This window comes from Lissotriton vulgaris, chromosome 5 (genome assembly GCF_964263255.1).
Source record: "Lissotriton vulgaris chromosome 5, aLisVul1.2, whole genome shotgun sequence".
Taxonomy (NCBI): domain Eukaryota; kingdom Metazoa; phylum Chordata; class Amphibia; order Caudata; family Salamandridae; genus Lissotriton; species Lissotriton vulgaris.
In genome coordinates, this window is record NC_141693.1 from 340597903 (window position 1) to 340620494 (window position 22592).

Below are 22592 nucleotides of genomic sequence, written 5' to 3' on the forward strand. Positions count from 1 at the left end.
GGGAAGGTCGATGTCGCACCGTGCCAGGGGTCAGCCAAACAGTTCCGTTGCAGCCGTTGCACCGCTCCGTCCATCCGGTCCCCAAACCGCACAGAAAGTGTCCGCATTTCCACCCTGAGGTCAACGAGTGCATCCACAATATCCCGGCATGTCAGCTCCCTCTGAACATTGAGCTGCCTCTCCGTACTCGGCGGGTGTTGTAGTGGAGCCCCCAGTTCACCGTCGAGCGGTGAAGTAATGCCAGCGGGCGAGTCAGCCATCGGCGCTGTGGAAGAGGCAGCCGCCATTCCGGACATTCAGGAAGAAGGGGGCTGCACACCGGGAGGAAACCACAGTGGATCCAGGGAACTCGGGGCTAGTAGCAGGAGCCGAGCGGACAAGTCGTGAGGCAACCCGCCCAATGGCCGCCGTGGGCCAGTTGCAGCGTCGGCCAATGGAGCGAGAACTGAAGCAAACACCGCTCCTCAATACTTCGACCCACCGAGACGGGGCTGTTGAGTGTCGCTCTAAAATTCCGTCCCAAGTCCCCAGCACCGGCTCCAGGAAACAGGGATGATCGCATTCCCAGGGTCGCAGCAGGCGGCAGCCGTCCTGAGGGTCCGCGATGGCCGGGGGTGGCGCCGGTCTCAGAGCGCGGCCATGGAGCCCAGCGCCCGGCACGGCGCTATCTACGGGAATCCGGCAGGTAGGGACACCGGAAAAACTCCCAGAGCATCAGCGCGATCGTGGCTACTGTCCGCGGCTGTTGAATCTCGGATAAGCGAACAGGATGTGGGTGCAGAGCGCACTAGCCAGCGGAGCCGGGAATCGAGCGTCCGTTCAGGTCGCCATCTTGGCTCCTCCCCCCATGCGCAAGGTTTTTAATAACAACAACCTTTTTGGACAGGCCGGAAGACGAGGCCAATCTTCCGGCCGTTACAATCAAAGGCCCTTCTCAAGAGGTCGTGGCTTCGGCAGAGGATATCAACAGCAGTTCAATACCCCACAATTCTACCCAAAAAGGGGTAGAGGCCAAGGCAGAGGCAGAGGTTATAGATCCTGCAGAACAAGCAATTCTAACACACCCTCAGATAAGTGTTTTTCTTCCTTCTCCTTTTCCACTAAAAGTGGGCGGAAGACTTAGACATTTTTTAACGAATTGGAAATTGATTACTCAGGAATCTTGGGTACTAAATACTGTAAAAGGATTTATGATAGACTTCACTCCTCCTCCCATGCAGACTTCCTTTCACAGGAAGATTCACATGTCTTTGGAGCAAGAAAAAATTGTAGAGGAGGGTATCTCCTCCATGATTCAAAAAGGTGCAATCTTAGAAGTCCCTATTGATCAGTTAGGATTTATAAGCAACCTTTTTTTGGTAAAGAAAAAGGAAAAAGGTTGGAGACCCGTCATCAACTTAAGAGACCTAAACAAGTTCTTGACTTACAGACACTTCAAGATGGAGGGCATCCATCTTCTCAGGGATCTTCTCTTGGAGAAAGATTGGTTAGTCAAACTGGACCTCAAAGATGCCTACTTTACTATCCCCATGGCCGAGGTTCATCAACCCTTTCTTCGATTCCTTTGGACAGATCACTTGTATCAATTCCAAGCTCTTCCCTTGGCCCTCTCTTCCGCCCCTTGGTGTTTCACCAAGGTGATGAGAGCGGTTGTGTCTTATATAAGATCAAGATAAGATCATATAAGATCACCATGAATCTTCTGGAAAATCTGGATTTCATCATAAACAAAGAAAAATCTTCTTTGACTCCCACGATGTCCATAGAGTTCTTAGGCTTCACCGTAGACACGATACGCTGTCTTCTCCTTCTTCCCTCAAAGAAAGTTTCAAAAATAAAAAAAGAGATAAGATACGTTCAGAGACATCGAGATTTATCTCTGAGAGAGCTTGCGAGACTCTTGGGTCTTCTATCGTCCTCCATCCTGGCTATTTTCCCTGGACAACTCAATTATCGGGCCCTCCAGAGGATCAAAGCAAAGGCTCTGAGATCCGGACTGTGGTACGAAGACAGAATTTGTTTAGATCTAGAAGCCCGCTTAGAATTGAATTGGTCGCTAGACAATTTGGAAGCCTGGAATGGCAAAGCAATCTATGGCCCCAAACCAGAATTTGTCTTAGAATCAGATGCCAGCCTTCATGGCTGGGGAGGTTGTTTACTCAATCAAAACACTGGTGGTCTTTGGTCTCGAGAAGAATCTCATCACCACATAAACTTCCTGGAATTGACTGCCGGTCTCTATGCCTTATGAGTTTCAATAACTCCCTTCAAGGGAGGTCCGTCCGTCTGAAGATGTAGATTTGTTCGCAAGCAGACTGACTTTTCAAATTCCGAAGTACTTCAGCTGGATGCCCGACCCGGGTGCTCTAGCAGTAAACGCCTTCCTACAATCTTGATAAAGACATCCGGGGACATGCTTTTCCCCCCTTTGCGATGATTCAGAGGGTCCTTCAAAAAGTGAGACAAGATCAATCTTGCCTCATTTTGATAACTCCTTTCTGGACCTCTCAAGCTTGGTTCCCAACCATTCTGGAACTGACATGCAGTGTCCCGTTCTTAATTCCATCCCTGGAAGTTCTTCTCACCGACATAGACGATCGAATTCACCCCTTAATTCTGAACTAGAGTTTATCCCTTCTTGCCTGGAAAGTGTCAGGAGATCTAATGAAATCTCAGGACTTTCGGAAACAGCTTCAACCCTCCTCATAGAATCTTGGGCACCTGGCACACACTACAGATACAATATCCTCTGGAGAGTATGGATACGTTGGTGCCTGGAAAGGGACCTGTATCCCTTGGAGGCCCCTATTGTTGACATAGTCAACTTCCTGGTTGAACAGTTTGATAGAGGGGTGAGTTATAGATCTATTAATTGTTATAGATCTGCTATATCTGCCGGTCATATTCTCATCAATGGGAAAACTATTGGTAAAAATGTTATTATCTGTAGAGTTCTGAAAAGTATCCATTTAAGGAGACCCCCTAAAGCCAGGTATGAGACCCTTTGGGACGTCACTTTGGTTCTTGATCTCATCAACAATTGGCCTCCTAACTCACTTCTGAACAGGGAAAATCTTTCTATTAAATTAGCCACCTTGTTGTGTCTAATTTCTTGCAGAAGAGCTTCTGACGTCAAAGCTCTTGAAATTTCAAGACGTTCTTACAATGTCTTTGGCGTTAAATTTGATATTTTTAGGAGGACTAAAACTATGTCTGACTCTATTTTTTATCCTCGTTTTGAGCTTTGCCCTAAACTCTGCTTTGTGGAGTGCATGAAAGAATATGATCGAAGGATGGTTCTTCTCCGTCCTCAAGGTGTCACTCAATTGCTTGTTTCTTTTGTTAAACCCCATAAAGGAATTTCCTCCGCTTCTATCGCTAGGTGGATCAAAACTGCTATGAGTCTTGCTGGCGTTGACTTCAACAAATTTCAAGCTCATTCTTTAAGAGGCGCTATGGCCAGTAAGTCTCTCTGGTCTGGAGGTACGTTAGACGACATCTTTAAGGCTTCTGATTGGTCTAATGCAAGTACCTTCGCTCCTCATTATTGTAAACCTATTGAGCACATGTCTAATGTTGTTTTGGAAAGCTACCAACATGCATAATGTAGCCTCCGGTCTTGGTATGAAATTGCGATTCTCATATTTACATGCCTAGAGAATCTGGTATTCATTAAAGACACAGAGGCTGACATTATCCCACCCTCTGGTGGTAGTGGTAATGTTTTATTAATATTGTTACCTATAATAATTTACTGTATTGCATTCTTTTGCTACTGCATTATTGTTTATTACATTTGATTATAATGCATTCTATTTTTGTATTGTAGAAAATTATTTGCCTTTTCTGCAATTTATTTTTTCTGAACTTATTTTTATTTTCTCTTTTCAGAAAATCCTTGATTTCTGCTTCTCATCATTATCATCGTTGGATTTCCTTCATCATCTATTTACTCATCGTTGTCACTCTTCATTTTTCTTCATTCGTTCTACATTTGAAGTTTAACCTGGATTTAAGACGTTTTTGAAGTTCTTCCTTTCTTGGACTGTTCATTTAAAATAGGCAGATTATTGCTGTCTCATGGGCTTTATGTGTTGCCATTGTTCTGTTTTAGAGCTTACTCTATTGTGATGTATGCGGCTGCTTGGGTCTGCAATAAAAGACTTTGCATAATGTCAGCCTCCGTGTCTTTAATGAAATCCAGATTCTCTAGGCATGTAAATATGAGAATCGCAATTGGTGTGCCATGCAGGAAAAACCAGTATATGAAGAGCGCAAGTGTTCAGCCAAATACGACCGAGGGTGGGCCAAATGGTTGGGCTTCATGGACTAGAGATGTTGAGGGAGGTCTTTGGGGCTTAGGTCACTTTTATGTCAACTGTAAAGCGTTGGGGCTACAAAATCCAGGAAAGACTGCGAAACTACTGTATGTCAAAGTGTAATGAATTATTGTGCTGTTTAAAACCTAATAAAGTTGTTTAACAAAAAAAAAGTAAAGTGTCTTTCTTTTGGTCCTATTAAAAATCTTGGTACCATTCATACTTAATTGTTGTTAAAAAAGTGCTTAATTTGTTCTTTAACTGCTGATATGTTTTGAAATATTTGTATGTTACATTTACAGATATTGAAATGTTGCTGTGTTAAAAGAAAATGACACCCTACCCTTTTTCCTTCTTAGAGTCCTTGTATTACTTCAAGATTGCAACATAGTTCACTGTACAAAATCCTCTCACTTTGTAGTCACAGCATGAAAACACCATTGTCCATGCTAAACAAACTGTTTGTCAGAGATATAGCCTTACATTTGGCCTCTTTCTTTGAACTCAAAGATAAAGACAACATTTCAAGGCATCATTATTGGTGATTTAATTTCTGAACTCTAGGATGGTTATTTCTGGGGGTGCTTGCAGCACTCCTACTTCCGGTGCCTAAGCGGACAATTACAACTCTAGAAGGTTTGTGGTCAGTTCACTTGCTAGTCTTTTATATAGCTCCAAAGGCATCCTGTTAAGCCCCTCTTGCTGGTTACAGATGGCTTCTGCTGTTTCTTCAGGGTTTATATCTTTTTTAATTGATTTCTATACTTCTTAGTGAGTTTTGGTAAGCTTATATCTGCTAAGAAATCTATTATCTTGCGTGCCCCCCATGCAGTGAACAGCTCTCAATAAAAATATGGTGAGAGTTTGGCAATCTATAGTTCTGTTTCTTCTACCTCCTACTGGGCTCTTAATTTTTTCCCCCATCTGTTATTTTCCCCCACTCTTTCCTAATCAAGCCAACATCTTACTAGCTTGTTTCCCTGTTTTGTAGAACTTTCGTTGTTTCACCAAGTAATAATCCTGTGCCTCATTTTTCCATTTGGAATTCTTGCCTTTTGAGATTAAGGAGGAGCTCAGTCATTCTAATTTGTTTGCAGATACTGCTTCCCTAGTACAAGTATGTCTGCATACAACTGATGTGCTTTTGGCCATTTGTTTTGGAGGAAAACAGATAGGCGGCTCACCTGGCCTTTAATGACCATATTGTAGGCCTCTCGCATGGTAAACTCTGATTTTAATGTGTCCGTATTCACCTTAAAACGGTCACCTGTGCCCTTGCTAAGGGTCCCCATAATCTTTGTTTTATGATACATGCATTAGGTCTCCATCCCATTTCATCGGAGGTCCTATTAATACGTGAGATCCATACCAGCAAATGATCTAAACATTTTCTAGCTAGGTTTCTTTAATCTAACTTACAACTAAAATGCTTTACTTTTTCTAAGAGGACACAGTTGTACTCCTCCAAATATTTTTTTTAATATCAAATTTTATTCCGGTTTTATTCATGGTACAGTGTGGCCCGAAGGCACATACATCCACAAGATTCAATACAGGTTTGCAGCATACCAATTTCCCAAAAACAAAACAGATGAACCAATGTGAACCTAGGCACAGATTAGGTACCCCCCACCCTCCTGTCCTACCAGGAGGTTGGAGTATAGTGTCGGCGAATTGAGAATGACTATACTAGATGTGACTGCAGCCTCATGGGGCTGCAATTTCAGCTCGACAAGAGCTTCAGGGGACGCTACGGCTGGTAAGTTTACACCCCTGTATTCCGTCCATTGTTTCATATTTTCTTGTGCTTCTGCGGGCAACCCCGTGCTGAAATCCCGCCAGTTCCATTCCCATACATCTGTCCATAGCTCCCCTCCACCCATCCCACGGCTGGTGGAGTGGACCCCTTCCAGTTTTGGGCGATATCTTGCTTGGCTAGTGTAAGCATCAAGAATAGGAGGTGCTGTTTGTGTCTGTTTTTCCGATCTCCTCTGTGCTGTGAAGAAGCACTAATTTGGGATCAAAATGGAGTTGCCAGGACAGTACCCTGGCGAGGCAAGCAATTATCCCACACCAGAAGGGCTGGCGATCGCTACAGCTCCACACAGTGTGAAAAATGGTACCAACCTCCCTATTGCATTTGAGACAAGTGGGGGGACGATATCCCCATACGCCAGAGACGAGACCTGGTATAGTAGGCCCGATGAATGTTCTTAAACTGGATCAAGTGGTAGCAGGTCACAATGGCAGCACCCAGAGGACTCGCCAGCGACTCTGTCCAGTCATCATCTGAGAGAGCTGTAGTATCGCCCTCCCAGGTTTTCCGTAACTTCCCCCATTCTGGTCCAGTTGTGAGTAACAAGGGTTTGATAAATTTGTCGGATCTTGGAAGCTTCTAAGTCTCCCGTTAGTAGACTTCCTTCAAGTGGGTTGAATTCTGGAAGGTCTGTACGTATTTTGATGTATGGTGTCAGTGCATGCCGAAATTGTAGGTATTTATAAAACTGACTACGATTAAGTAGGAATTCCTCCTGCAGTAGTTGAAAGGATTTGAGTACTGTCCCTTTCATTACTTCACCGAGTGTGTATAACCCGATGAGGTCCCAAGCGTGGAACCCTAGATAGTGCCCTACCTGTCGACCATTGGTTCCCTCCCATAATGGGATCATCGGTGTTTTTCGTCCCTCCCAGCTGGTCTCCATAATTAGGACTATCTTTGTAGCTGGGGGTGGGCGACCCAGGCTGGTCCGACTATATAATAAGTCAAGCAGTGTTTGATTATCTATTACTCGTCTTTCCACAGCGAATGCGGGATCTATTTGGGGTGTATACCACCATTCATTTATATTAAGCAGGTGAGAGGCCGAATAATAGGCGAATACGTCCGCCGCGGCTATCCTGCCTTAATAGGTGGACTGCATGCATGTCCGCAGGTTGACCCGGACAGCCCCACTTCCCCATAGGAAGTTATTAAGGGTAGCATTGACCTGGTTGAAACAGGATTGCATGATATTATAAAGAAAATTCTCGAGTCCATGTAATATCCGTGGTAATGAGACCATCCGGAAGATGCCTGACCTACTATGCAGGGAAATGTGAAGGGGGGACCAGGCCTTAACTTCATCCCGGATTTTAAGTAGCAAGGGGTTTATGTTATCTGTCCAGGATAGTGTCGAATTCGGTGATAATAATATGCCCAGGTATTGGAAGCCCCATGATGCATGTGTTGGCTGGTATGCCCATGTGCCTTTCCCCTGGTCCACACATACTGGAAATAGTACTGATTTGGTTGGGTTAGTATAGAGTCCGGATGTTTTCCCAAACACTCTCAAAAACCGTGGACCTGTGAACCTGGGGTCAGAGAGGAAGAACATGGCATAGTCTGTGCATAATGCGATCCTGTCCAATACTGGGAAATGTATAGCCTTAGGAATTTGCTTGGGAACCCATTTGGGCAGGGTCCCAGCCAGGACTCATGTCCTGGAGGGCGTTGGTGAGTTCTTCTATTGTGAGTGGTGCTTTCAATTGGTAACGTACACAGTCCGAAACCGGTTCTGGTGGTATGTCCCTCAAGAATTCTCTAATTTGGTCAGAGGATAGGAATTTCCTTTTCCTGTAAAGGTTTGAGTAGTAAGTTGCAATGGCCTGAGCTACTGCACGGGGGTTTGTGCATAAGGTGCCATCCGCCCCTGCAGTACTGGTATTGGGGTCTGTGACTGTGCTATCTGACATAGGCGGTGTAATCCAACACACAACACAGAGGACTAGAGATTAAGCCTTCCCTTTCTCTCCAAAGGCTACGCTAAAGACTCACCAAATGAGAAGGACTAAGAAACAAACTTAGAGCTCTGAACATCCCATTTGGACGTTCTGAATTAAAATTCTGATCTTGTGATTACTCACTTAGGGAGGAAACCCTAAAAGGTTGTAAATACTGCCCTCACCCTCTAGATAGTGGTATGCTTCATCATTGGGCCGCTGACACACCCTGGGGAAGACCAAGGCTCGGGGTAGAGCGCATATTATTTTGTTCTAGAGAGAACATTTTTCTCGTAGAAAGGGATCCCAAATGCAGGGAAGAGAAAGTATTAAAACTGTCTAAGTGGAGTGCCCTACCTAATTTATTTTGGACAACCATTGACAGGATTAAAACTTAAGGCAGGGTATATTGGAGAATTGGTCTCCATTTCCCTCACTTCCAGTATCAACATGTTTTAGCCTCTACACGCTGCTCCTAAGGGTCATAGGCCTTCTTCAGTATACAGACCCCCCTATTTTCCTATTCTCTATCCTTATCAATTGGAATTTCCTAGTTCTTAAGGTATAAATATTACTGGCAATACTTGCCTATTTGTCAACACATTCTGGCATATTCCAGAACTTCACTGTTGCCCATCTCAACACAGGGTCCAAATAGGAACGTTCTCCTGTAGTCATACTTTCGTCAAGGAGTAACGGAAGTTTGACTACAGTAGAATGTTCCTACTCTGACCCTATGTTAAGATCGGCAACATGGAAATTCTGGAATATGCCCCGAGTATGTTGACAACTAGGCAAGTATTGCCAGCAATATTTATCCCTTAAAAACTAGGAAATTCCTATCGATAATGTATATGGTGCCCCTTGGGTGGAGGTTTTGTGGGTGGTGCACCTCAGTCAATTGATGGGAGGCAGCCCCAGCTTACTCGGGCCCCTCCAATCCAGTGTTTTTATGTGGCCCCATCTGCTAGTTTCTCCGTGCTGTGGTGGCAGCATCAGTCATAAATTGAAGGCCACACGGACCCTCCCCAGGTCACAGCCCCCCCCCCCGAAGTCCCCAGCTTCAGTTCAGCAGTCTGGCCACACCAGGACCAGCCAGAGAGCCTCCTCCCCCCCCCTGCCCCCCCCCCGAGATCTGGGACCCGCACGTTGCTCTCCCGCACAGCTGGCCCACCTTCAATGTCCACCAGATGGCTGTCATGGGACCAGGCCGCTGGCATTAGGGGAGAGAAGGGGGCTCCAGTCCACTCGATCCACGAGGATCCATCAGAAAGTGTCCCCGTACTTCTGGTGGTTCAGCCAGCCGAGCACTTTAGGCCTCCCAGAGCTGCACTCCGTCTGCCGAACCCGCCGCCTTGACATGCGCCGAACCGGCAGCCTGGGGCCAGCAGCTCATCCACCAGCCCATTAGTAGCGTGCTTCTCCGGCACCCCGGTCCACATTCACACTGGGATCCTCTGCAGGCTTAATGTTGACTGGCTCGTCACCGGGCCACGGCCCCTGCTCTCTCCGGTCCCAGGTGAGCTGCGTCGCGAGTGCCCCAGCAACTGCGCGGCCGACCTGTCCGGACACCCGCAGGGTCAAGAGGCAAGTTTAGCACATGCCTCGCCCTCCCTGACTGGATTCTCTCTAGGAGTATCCCCGGCAATTCTGGAATTGCCTGATCAGCTAGCATGTGGGCTGCCCAAGGATTATGACAGGTTTAAATAATGTGATACACAAATATGTGCAAAAATATTGTTGGCAAGAATATTGATTATTATCGATGGTAAAACATCTATATTGATGTTAAAAATATCTGTTAATATTGTTTTAAAAAATTGTTCATATCAATTTTTAAATTTGTATTTATTTTCGTATATATTTTAATTGTATTTGTTTTAAATTGTATACTTATAGTTAATGCTTCTTAATATTGCTTGTCATTTTTTTTATATTTAAATTTAATAGTTTATTTGTATTTTTAGAGCCTCAGTGGGTTGTGTGGTTTATAAGGGTACAGAATGGAAAGTAAATTACTTGTGCGCTATTCCTACATAAAACTTTAAAAAATCATCTAGCCGGTTCCCCTTATTAGATTTTTTTGTGATTCATTTTGTTTATTAAATCTTACAATTTATTTCCTAATGTAGTTTAGGATTTTTATAACTTTGCCTTTCGACTTTATTACCGTTTACCTACAGCATAAATACTTTACACATTGCCCTAAGTTAAGTTGCGTGCTGTTGCCATAGCTAGCAGTGATTTTAGCTCATTTTAATTTAGTTACACTGAGAGTTCACCCTGACAACAAATGTGATTTTTCCTTGAGATGGGTAGTCACCCTCTCCAAATATAGCTTTTTCTTACTAATCACTTTTCAAAAACCTACTTTTATTATACTGTTTCTCTTATTCATAAACAACCTTGGTACTGCTGTTACGGTTAACCCCTGACATTTCCACATAGTTTATACTGTTTTTAAGATTTATTGAGATAACTACAAGCATGTAAAATGCAGTTAGAAGATTGAGATTCAAATCATTATCTCCAAATTTGATAATAAACTTAAGTAGATACACCAGTACTTAGGAAGAAAGAATTACCAATAAAACCATGTGCTGAATGAAACTCTTATTAGTCCAGACCACCTGCTGCTCCCTCCAGCTCCGGAATGAATTTGTGTAGCTGGATGCAAACCAGGTGCCCATCGCTGTTCTCATAGTTTGTAATAGTGTTTGTCAAATACAAAAATGTTCTCATTCAGGCGAAATTCTGTGATTTATAGTAACACCTGATTGATTTGCGCAGAAAATGTGCACAAGCAGTCATACCCTTAGTATGCATATATAAGCATATAGGGAGCTAACATCTAATGTAATCATTGAGAATTAATCTTCCCAAACTGTCATTAATCTTACTAAGGAAATCGTTGCTATCTTTACAATGAGAGTGAAGAGATAATACAAACAGAAGAAGGAAGTGGTTGTTACTTCAGTATTTGAACTTTCATGGATTCAAATGCTTGAATCATTCCCAGTCGTCAAAATGGGAGTCCCCGGTATATCAAAGTAAATGTCCTATTAGACATAGTACATAAGGCTCTAGTCCTTAAAATCTTTCATAACATATCCCTGTCCGTAAAAAAGGACCAAACTTAGAACTTAACCAATCGGAGGAGACCACCTTGTAGATCTTTCCTGAGAGAAGCTCCAGTCCCTCAGATTTTCTACCACACGTCGTGCTAAGGAAGTCTCCACTGAGCTCTGCTCAGTTTTCTTCTATTTTTCAAGATTTGGAGTATCTTTTCACCCTTTCAGCTTACTACCAATTCAGTGATTTTCTAAGGTGATTCAAACTGATGTCCACCATGTCAGAGACACCTAAAAAAGTCTATTCAGGGCCCGTGGAACTTAAAGGAAGAAAAAGCTGCATATTGATGATAAGCACAAGGACTGCTTGTACCCTGACCACAAACCAAAGGATTGCAAGGTATGTCACACCTTTTCTACAAAGACTCTTAAGACTGAGAAGGAAGGCTTCTCTTGTAGCTTCAGAGGCCTATAACAGGGACGCTGTGGTCTCTGATGAGGAGAGTGATACATCTTCTATATCTTCCTCAAGAATACTTCAAACAACCTTTGGATGACCCTGCAGGCTCATCGTCACAGCCACCTAAAAATGCATCAAAAAAGTCTGTTGAGTCTACTCAGAAACAGACTGAATCTGCCAGCAAAGCTTCGCATGAAGAAAAAAGGCTTTAAGTATCAACAAAGCAGCTTCAGAACCTCCAACACCACCTATGAAACTGTAGCATACCTTCAAAAAACCTTCAGCTCCGCAGTTGAGCAGCTCGTCGACTACACCACCGCCAACGAAATAAATCCTCTCCTTAGGTGATTCTGGTAACAACAATGGTGTCTTTAGTCAATATCGTGACTGTATCTGCGGCGTCGATGTCCTCGTTGACGACGACATTGTTAACAGGAAAGGTACCTTTGGTGTCAACAAAGCAAATTGTGTCTTCGAAGTCATCATCATCGAGGGGTCAACTTCTGACGATGACCCACCCGACTAAGACGTCGTCGACGATCCTGACGACTATGACCTTGTCGGCATCTGCATCCACGAAAGAACCCGTGTCCATGTCAGAAGTCTCATCAGCGTTACCATCGATGAAGATCCATGTCTCCAGAAGTGTGCCGTTGACGACGACAATTCCGTTGATGGAGCAAGAAAAGCAGCTTCGTCAATGAAGGTGATTCGGATGGTGATAAATGTCGACGGGCTCGTCGACGACATCGTCCACAAGAAAGGAAAATCATAACATTTCAAAAATACAGTTAACACCAGCTGTAACTTCACCTAGTCAGGTGCAGGCTTTTTTACCATCTCAGTTCTTAGAAGATGATGATGAGGACGAGGGGTCCGAGGATGTTAGTCTCTTTGGGGCCCCCTTCAGCCCATCAGACCTTCACATCAAATATCAGGAGGATTCTGATGAAAATGATGGTTATGGATGTCAATATTACCATCACCATCAGCAACGGCAATATCATCAACAGGAGATGATGTACCTCCCTTCAAGTCTGACAGACCTACAATTTATGCTGGCGGACTATAAGAGGAGATTTCCGCCAGAACAGGGCATCCACCAGGCTCTGCCTCTTCCTCCTTCTCCACCTGTTTGCCACAAATAGAGGTTTGTTCCCCTCTTCTCCCAACAGTCTCCTAGGTTTCAGCCTCCTACTCAAGCTGCTCCTGTCCATCAGTTGAGATCCTCTGATGAGGAAGGGAAGAGAGAAGGAGAGTTCAACAAGATGAATGGGATTCCTTCATAATTCCCACTGTGGAATCTGCATCTCCCCCATGAGTGTATTTACCTCCGGAAGATATAGGGGGATTCCACAACCTTCTGGAGAGAGATCGGCTTAGCTCTTTGATTTACCGATGCCTATGCATCACCAAGACTGTTTTCTGTATGACTTTAAAGAGCCTTATAAAAATCAGTGAGATCTATACTCATCATTGAATACATATGGAAGGAGGGGCTGAGAATAATGCAAAATCCAGCAACTGTTCCACCTGTATTGCCAAGACTGGACAAAAAAGATAAGGCTCCAGATGATGCTCCAGTGTGCCTAATAGGTCATCCAAAAGCAGATTCTGTAATTTCGCAAGCAGCACAGCGACGCTCGAAGATTCCTTCAGCTCCTCTAACTGCTCCTTCTGATAAAGAAGGAAGAAAGCTTGACAACATTGGGAAGCAGTCTTCAACAATGTCTGCTCTGACAGTACAAGCAGCAAATTCTCTGGCTCTACTGGGCCATTATAATAGGCAGATGCGGTTGGACTTGACACCATTCTTGGACAAACTTCCACCAGATGACAAGCAAGAAGCTAAGGGAATTCTTCTTGAGGGCGAACAGACTGCCTCTGAAGTGATAGACTGCTCTATGGATGTAGCGTCCACTGATTTCAGGCAGCTTGCGGGAGTGGCCGTCTTGAGGCGTCAAGGCTGGCTCACAGCCACCACATTCAGGCCTGAGGTACAGACAAAGATTTTGGACCTACCTTACAATGGTGAAGAATTATTTGGCAGCCACGTTGACAAAGCCTTACAAGCTATCAAAAAAGAGACATATACAGCTAGGTCTTTGGGGACTTTACAATACAAAAAGACTCCTTTTTGTGGCTCACAAGAAAGAGGTTACCAATCTTACAAATCAGGAAACCAACAATCTTGCTATTCACAATATCCTGCTACTGCTCAACAATACAGACTTCACCACTGGCTGCAGCCTACAACAACGCTTTTAGGGGAAAAGCAGGATGCCAGGGTAAGGAGACCGGTTGACGCCAAAGACCTCTCCCAGCTGTCGGCCTCTATCGCACTGATTCCATCCCGGTGGGTGGCAAAATATTCAATTATTTACAACAGTGGCGGAGCATAACTTCGGAACAATGGGTCCAATTCAGCCATTCCTTGGAATTTATAGAGATCCCTCCTATAACTCCTCCTCTGCCTCACTTCCAAAAACACCTACATCTCTTAAAGATGGAAGTTACCAACATGTTACAGAAAGGAGCAAAAGAACGAGTTCCCCCCTGTCAGAGAGCGAAGGGTTTCTACTCCCGGTTGTTCTTAATAAGGAAAAAGCTAAGAAACTGGTGACCGATATTAGATTTCCAAAACTTAAACAAATTCCTCAAAAAGCAATCGTTCCGTATGATCTCTATTCAAGATGTGCTTCACCTCCTCAAGAAAAACCATTACATGGCATTGCAAGATCTCCAGGATGCATATTTTCGTATACCCATATGCCAAAAGCACAAGAAATTCCTAAGATTCACTGTGGCCGACAGTCACTTCCAATTCTGTGTCTTACCTTTCCGAGTAAAATCCGCTCCCCGCATTTTCAAAAAATGTTTAGCACCAGTCGCAGCATGTCTAAGACAACAACATCATCAAATGTTGCCATACGTGGACGACTTGCTTCTCAGGGCCCCCACGTACGAAGCAGCGAAAGAGAGGCCTGTCTCCAACTCTTCAAGGACTTGGGTCTCACTTTGAATGTAGAAAAATCGACTCTTCAACCATCCAGTCGACTGATATTTCTAGGAGCTATCCTGGGTACCACAGAAATCAAGGCTTATCCTACTCTGGAGAGACAACAAAGGTTAATGTCCTTGGCAAAGAGGGTCCAAAAAAGAAAGTCCATTTCTGTATGCCTTTCCAAATCTCTCCTAGGAATTATATATTCTTCTATTCCCCACATACCGCATTGTCGTCTCCAAATGCGTCCTCTTCTTCAGGAAGCTTTAAACAAGCAATGGGTGAAAATAGAGGGCTCATTTGATGACCTGATCCGAATCACTCCTCCCATGATAGCGGCCTTGGACTGGTGGGAGCAACTTCACCAATTATCGCAGGGTCTGCTGTTCCTATCGCAGGCTGTTCCTCTCGTCATTACAATGGATGCATCTCTAGAGAGCTGGGGAGCTTTCCTGCAAGACTTGCAGGTCAGCGGAAGGTGGCCGCCTTCCCACAGGGATCTTCATAACAATCTTCTCGAGCTAAGGGCAGTTTACCTAGCGCTCCAAGCATTTCTGCAAAAAACACAAAACACATCAGTTGTTGTCAGGACGGACAACACCGCGACAATGCACCATCTCAACAAACAGGGAGGAACAAGATCTCTCCTGCTTTCTCCGGAAGCCCAACTCATACAGCGCTGGGTGATTCATCACAAAGTGCATGTATCAGCGGAGTACGTCTCAGGAAAACAAATGTTATAGCGGACATGTTGAGCAGACTAAAGACTACTTGCTACAAGTGGGGACTGGACCAGCACACTCTAGACAACATTTTCACCCAATGGGGCAAGCCAAATATAGATTTGTTCGCATCTACAGAGAACGCAAACTGCCGGTACTTGGTAAGTTCAAAAACAATAGTTGATGGACAGAATGCTGAACAATGTCATACATTCACCCCAGTAGAGAGATCTGGGCCTAAATCCATCGTTTCACCCCTCTTCAGCCAGGTTAGCTTGATTCCAGTGGCATGGAGAGTCCAGGACTCACGTCTAAACATACCTGTCCCACTCAGGGTGACAAATGCAAAAACAACCGTTGATGGACAGAATGCAGAACAATGTCATACATCATCACAGTACAGAGATCTGGGCCTAAATCCATTGTTTTTTTGCACACCCTGCCATTCCAGTGTGAACCCAGCCATATGCAAATCAGTCTTGACCCTGTGCCTCATGGGAACAGTCCAGCTCAAACTGCCAAGCCATGTCCTCCCTGGACTGGTTTCAGGGTTTCACCCCTCTTTAGCCAGAATAGCTTGATTCCAGTGGCATGGAGACCAGTGGACTCACGTCTGAGCATACTTGGTAAGTTGGCGTCACCATCAGGGTTCATGGGGGAATGCCTTTTTAATATTTGCTTGCACCGTTCCCCCACCGTTCCCCATTCCTGGGCTCATAGGGTAGCTGTGGAGAGCAGCTAAGGCTTATTCAGGAGGGTGTAAAGTGGGTAAACTGTGGGTAAATACCACTGAGTCAGTCAGTGCAGCTTACACACAAGAAAGAACTATACCAGTGTTAGCAAAATACCTTGTATTTATTATACACCAACACTAAAACTACTTGGATATATCTCCTACCTATAAATATCAAAACACCATGAAATGTACTTCAAAACAGCTAATTAAAACACATGGCCCCTACGTGGGGGCCAAATCATATACTAAGAAAATAGAATGTGAGGTGAGTACCAAATAAAGACTACCACCATTGAATCAGTGTAGTTGCATGATACCAGACATGACCATGTTCAGTGAAGCCATTATGTAGCTGGACATCCTGACGTTGCCATTGTCCACTGCATACTTTAAAATGGCTTCCCATACTTACAAAGCCAGAGAATGGACTTATGGGTTTGTAGTGGTGGCTTTGCTCATGCAGGAGCACCCCAACACTTAGGACCATGCACGCTGCGACTTACAGATTTTAAGTGTAGTGCCCGGGATATAAGGAAAACCTTATATCTGAAATGAAAGGTGGATGCACCACTTCATGTAGGCTGCAGTGGCAGCATCTGCAGACACAGTTTTCATGGGCTCCCATGTGTGGCAATACATGCTGCAGCCCATCTGAGACCCCTGGTGTACCAAAGCCCTATGTACTTTAGTACCATATACTAGGGACTTATATTGGTACACTAGGCTGCTGCACGCCTAGTGTTATCACTGCCAAAAAGATCTTCCACCAAAAAAGGCATTGGGGATGCTCCACTGGCTCCCAATTAAAGAGCGTGTCCAGTTTAAAATCCTGTGTATAGGCCATCGGATCGCTCACGGTAAGTGCCCGAGTTTCCTGAGGAATCTGCTCACATTGTATAAACCAACTAGGCCCCTCCGGTCGGAGGGCACTGGGCTAATGTGTATCCCGAAGACTTGCAGGGCCAGGATGGGCGGCAGATCCTTCCGCCTTCTGGCAGCACGGAGTTGGAACACTCTTCCTCTCAGACTCCGGATGGAGCCGTCTGAAAAAGTTTTCCGCTAGGAACTCAAGACACATCTGTTCCCCAAATATTGAAGTGCTCTTTTCTGGCTGTGTTAGGGATCTTTTAGGCCACTATTAGCGCGGGGACACACTGACTAGTGTAACCAGGCGCTTTATAAGCTCAGTTAATAATAATAATACAGTGCTCAACTGAGGGAGGGGGGGTCGGTGTGGGGCATGTGAAATATCAACCCTTGGATTTCCAAGAGCCACGCGTATATGAACCTACATGACACTACACGGCACACAGCTGTCCCGATGTGCAAGGTGTGCTGCCATGGTAGGGACCAGCTTAACTCCTGTCATGTACGAAATCGGACTGGGCGTGAGAGTGAATGCAAGTGATGCAGAGAACCATGTGTGTTGAAACAAAATATGGTGGGTGGCCCTAGTGGGCCCCTGGTAATGCAGTGCATTGTAGGCCTGGCTGAGCATGTTGAACTGCCACTGTGTCTGAATTGTGAGACGTTGCATAGCAAGGAGATGAGAAGGAATATTTGTACTGCAAGGTAGTCTGACCAATACACTTGAACTGCTGTGTCTGACCGTGTCACACTTGCGTCGCAGCTGGGAAGGGATAACTGAGAAGAGCCCATTAAAGTACTACATCCTACACGTGATGTGGCCCTGAGTAAAGATGTAGCATGTGGCTGGAGGGAGTCTGAAGGCAAATTTGATATGTGACTTGGTGAGACAAAGTCAAAGGATGTGAAATGGAGATCTGTCAAGGTATAGAATGAACTAGTTTGCCACCACAAAGGGCAGTAGTCTGGGATGGTTGGAGGCTGAGGTGGATGGGCTCAGTTGTGTGGTAAACCTGGGTAGGTACATGTCACCAATTTCTGATGGATACATCTGCCAGTGGATTCCTCACCTTGTGAATATCCCCTGCGCCAGCAGCATTCGGAAATTTTTTGTAGCTCTCCACGTTGACGAGGACAACGTCACAGACTCATGGCTCCGCTCGTGACTCCGCTGACGTCACTGGAGCCATAAAAGAGCCTCATCGGCGTGATGACGTCAGTTCCCTTTTTTCGGCTCCGTCAATGCTAACGGTTTTTCCAAGACTCTCCGTAGTTTCACTTGCTACTTTGTGTTTCTGGTTGTATTCCTGTGCTTCTTCTTGTTTCCTTTCAAGGATGTTGTCGAGGAAGTCCGGGTTCAAGCCCTGTAGGGAGTGCGGTGGACATATGTCCATTACAGATCCGCATGAAGATTGTGTCTAGTGCCTGTCGTCGGATCACGAGGGATGTGCCTGCTGTAGGAAAATTATTCCGAAGGCATTGAAGGAGAGAGAAGCAAAACTCTTCATGGCGAAGATGAGGTAGGAGAAAAGAGGTAGAAGAAGGTCGAGGTCTAGTTCCAGGTCGAGGTCGGGCTCGAAATCGACGTCGGGACATGCTTTGAGAGCCAAGAAGCATAAGAAGAAGAGGCATTCTTCAAAACGCCATTCTGATAGAGAAACGGCGCCGAAGTCAACCTCTCCAGTTTGTCGATGTCTTAAGGACTTCGTGCCTCCTTCTACCTCGGATCAAGCTTCTCCTGCAAGATCGGCTTTGCCTGCAGCTTCTCCAGCTCGATCTCCGACGCTGGTTCATTCACCGACTTCGGAACATTCTCTGGTGGAAGAGGTTCTGGTGCCGGATGAACAGGCGACTCCATTGGCTCTGCCATCGGCGCCGGCTGGCCCGAACATGGTAACGCTTTTATCCTCCTTTCCCTGGCCCGGGTCAAGATCCCTCGCATTATCTTAATGATATGTTTGGAGTCTTCAATAGAGCTATGTATCCCTCTGCAGCGCCTTCGGGTCCCATGGGTGCATTAGCGTTTAATCTGGGGGTTCCTCAGGCCTATGCCCAGGGCCCCTTCATGCCATTTCTCCCGACGGCGCTGTCTTGGCATTTCCCGGCGCCAAGGAAATCAACGTCGTTTCCATCTTCTCCGGCGCCGTCAGCTCGACCTAGATCGCCACAGGCTGTGCCTCCAGATTCGTGTACAATGCCGGCTCCGGATCAATCGTAGTCGGTCTTGGCTCCACCGACGCCGGTACCCAGAATGAGGTCTAGGAGAGAAGTTCAGCGGGTTCTAGAGGAGCAGAGGTTTCGTTTGGAAAAAATGGAAGAAGGTGAGGTTCAAGATTCAGATGAATATTTTGGAGAGTTAAGGGAAGCAAGTGGCCTTGATGTGTCTCCAGAGGGGGAACTTTCGCCTACATCTGATGCTCCTTCAAAGGATGTGGTTCCCTACCACGCAGTAATAAAAAAGGCAGCAGAACTTTTAGATCCTTGGCTTCCCACTACTGAATTTAAATCTAATATTTTGTCAGAAGTTCTTCATTGTCCTTCTATAGTAATAGAGTCTCTACTGCCCTTTAATGAGGCAATCACTGAGCCTGTAATGGAGGTCTGGCGCAAGACCTTTTCGGCTCTGGCAGTTTCTAAATCTATTGCCGGGAGATACAGGGCGGCTCCAGGGGATCCTGACTTTTTAACATCCCATCCTTCTCCTGAGAGCCTAGTGGTCCAAGCTGCCTGCTCAAAAAGATCTTCTGGTGCCTTTCCGAAAGTTCCGGCTGACAGGGAATCGAAGAAACCTGACCAGTCTGCTAAACAAGTGTTTTCTTCGGCAAGCATGGCCCTAAAGTCCACTAATGCCACCTGTCTTTTGGGTCGCTATATCCATGCTTTAATGGACTCGGCGAAACAGCTTGCACCTAAGTTGTCCAAAGAAGACAACATTTTAATGAGGTCTTGCAAGATACTCAAACGGCTGCATGTCAGGTCATACAAAGTGGTTTAGTCACTGCTGACTCTGTCGCCGAAATCATGGGATGTTCTGTGGCTACTAGAAGGAGTGAATGGCTCAAATCATCAGAGTTCTCTCCAGATATTCAGGCTGGGCTTTTGGACCTCCCTTTTGATGGTTCTGGGCTTTTTATCAAAAAAGCGGATGCAGCTATACAGAGATTTAAAGACAGTAAAGCAGCAGCCAAATCTCTTGGTCTTCAAGCTCGATCTAGAGGCTCATCGTTCAGGAGATACAGAGGATTTGGGAGGTCGTCCTTTCGGACCTATAGACAGCCTCAGCAACAGCAAAACACCTTATACAAATCCTACAGGGGCAAGAACAGAGGTCGCCCACGAGGCCGTCAGCCCTCCTCCTCCCCTTCCTCCCCTCTTACCACAGCAAAGCAGCCCTAGATCCACCATTCTGGATCATGCTGGTCCTGTGGGGGGTCGGCTTACTCATTTTCTTCAGGAATGCCCTCCAAATTACCCTCCCTGCCAAGGTGCTTACTCGGAGGACCACCTTCTTTTCCTGCAGGAGGAAGTCCCAACATTACTGAAAAAAGGTACGATAGAGGAGCTTCCGGCGCGAGAAAGGGGTCAGGGATGCTACTCCCAGTATTTCCTGACACCCAAGAAGGATGGCAGGCTACGTCCAATCCTGGATCTCAGGATCTTGAACCTTTTTCTGAAGCAGGAGCAGTTGAAAATGCTCACCCTTGCGCAGGTTCTTCAAGCGTTGCAACAGGAAGATTGGATGGTGTTGATCGACTTGCAGGACGCGTATTTTCATATCCCAATTCTGAAGTCGCACAGGAAGAATCTCTATTTCATGGTAGGGTCACAACATTATCAGTTTGCGTCATGCTGTTTGGACTTACTACTGCACCTCGAGTCTTCACCAAGGTGATGGCAGTGGTGGCAGCCCATCTCGGTCGGGGATTCCTGTTTTCCCCTACCTGGACAACTGGCTGATGAAAGCAGAGTCGCCGGAGAAGGTGCTTCACCATCTGCAGGTTACAAATCAGCTGTTGTACAGATTGGGTTTCTCGATAAACGTGCCCCAGTCTCACCTGGTGCCCTCTCAGCGCAACCTGTTCATAGGGGCAGTACTGGACACTACTGTGTGTCGAGCATTCCTTCCGCCACAAAGGATTCTCGACATTCAGGAAACTATTCCATTGTCTTACAACGGAGCTGTTGTTTCAGTCCTGAAGGTCCTTCGCCTGCTCGATCTGTTTGCTTCCTGCATTCTGTTGAGCATGCACACTTACACATGAGGGCGCTCCAGTGGTGTCTCCGCAGGCAGTGGTATCAACACAACGGAGATCTCAGGGAGTCTGTGAGGATCTCCAGAGAAGCTGCAGCGGATCTATCTTGGTGGAGCGTGGAGGAAAATCTTGTCTCAAGGAAAGCCCTTACACCTACCTCATCGGAGGCCACAGTGATCACGGATGCCTCCACTCTAGGTGGGGTGCTCATCTGGGGGATCTGGAGATCAAGGGCTTTGGTCTCCAGAGGAAAGGTTGTTTCACATCAAACTTCTAGAGTTGCGGGTGATGCGTTTAGCGCTCAAGGCCTTCTTCCCTTCCCTTCGCGGTCAGTCGGTTCAAGTCCTGACAGACAACACTACCGCAATGTGGTATGTCAACAAGCAGGGAGGAGTGGGGTCGTATTGTCTCTGCAGAGAGGCTCTGCGTCTCTGGTCCTGCATCCAGATTTGTCTGATGGCAAATCATCTGGCCGGAGTTCTGAACATGCGTTCAAACAGTCTCAGTCAGCAGTTCTCTGCAGACCACGAGTGGAGGCTTCATCCGGAGGTGTTTCGTCACGTCTTCCGGATGTGAGGAACTCCTCGGGTGGACCTGGTTGCTACTCACGAGTACGCTCACTGCCCCTCATTCTGCAGTCTCCAGTATCCATTACAGGGAGCGTTGGGGGACACGTTCCAGTTGAGATGGGACTCACATCTCCTTTACGAGTTTCCTCCCATACCCTTGATTCCTCGGGTTCTGAGGAAGATTCACCAAGACCGGGCCAAAGTCATATTGATCGCCCCGGATTGGCAAGAAGGGTTTGGTACACAGATCTTCTCCACCTCTCCTCGTGCTTACCGCTCTGTCTCCTTCCCAGGGCAGACGTCCTCTCGCAGTCGCAGGGGCAGGTTCTACACCCCCACCTCAAGAGCTTACACCTTCATGCCTAGAGATTGAACGGGGCAACCTAAATTCTTTTCTCTTCCTTCTAACGTGGTGGACGTTATTTTGTTCGCCAGACGTTTCTCCACCAAGTCTATATATTCCTGTAGGTGGTCCAAATTTGTTCATCAGTGTGGAGAGAAGTCTATTGACCCTTTGAGGGCTCGCTTATCCAACATCCTTCAATTTGCTCTTTCTCTAGCCCAGCAGGGTTTTGCTGTGGCTACTGTGAAGGTCTATTTAACGGCTTTGCCGGCGTTCCTTTGCTTGCCGGACCAGCCGTCTTTGTTTAAATTGCAAATTGTGTTACGATTCATTAAGGGCCTTACCAACAAATATCCATCCACTCCATTTATTGTGCCTCAATGGTTCTCCTTTCGAGCCATTACACAAGTGTCCCTTAAGACTATTGTCTTTAAAAACTGTATTTCTTGTTGCATTACCTCAGCAAGGAGGGTAAGTGAGCTTCAAGCT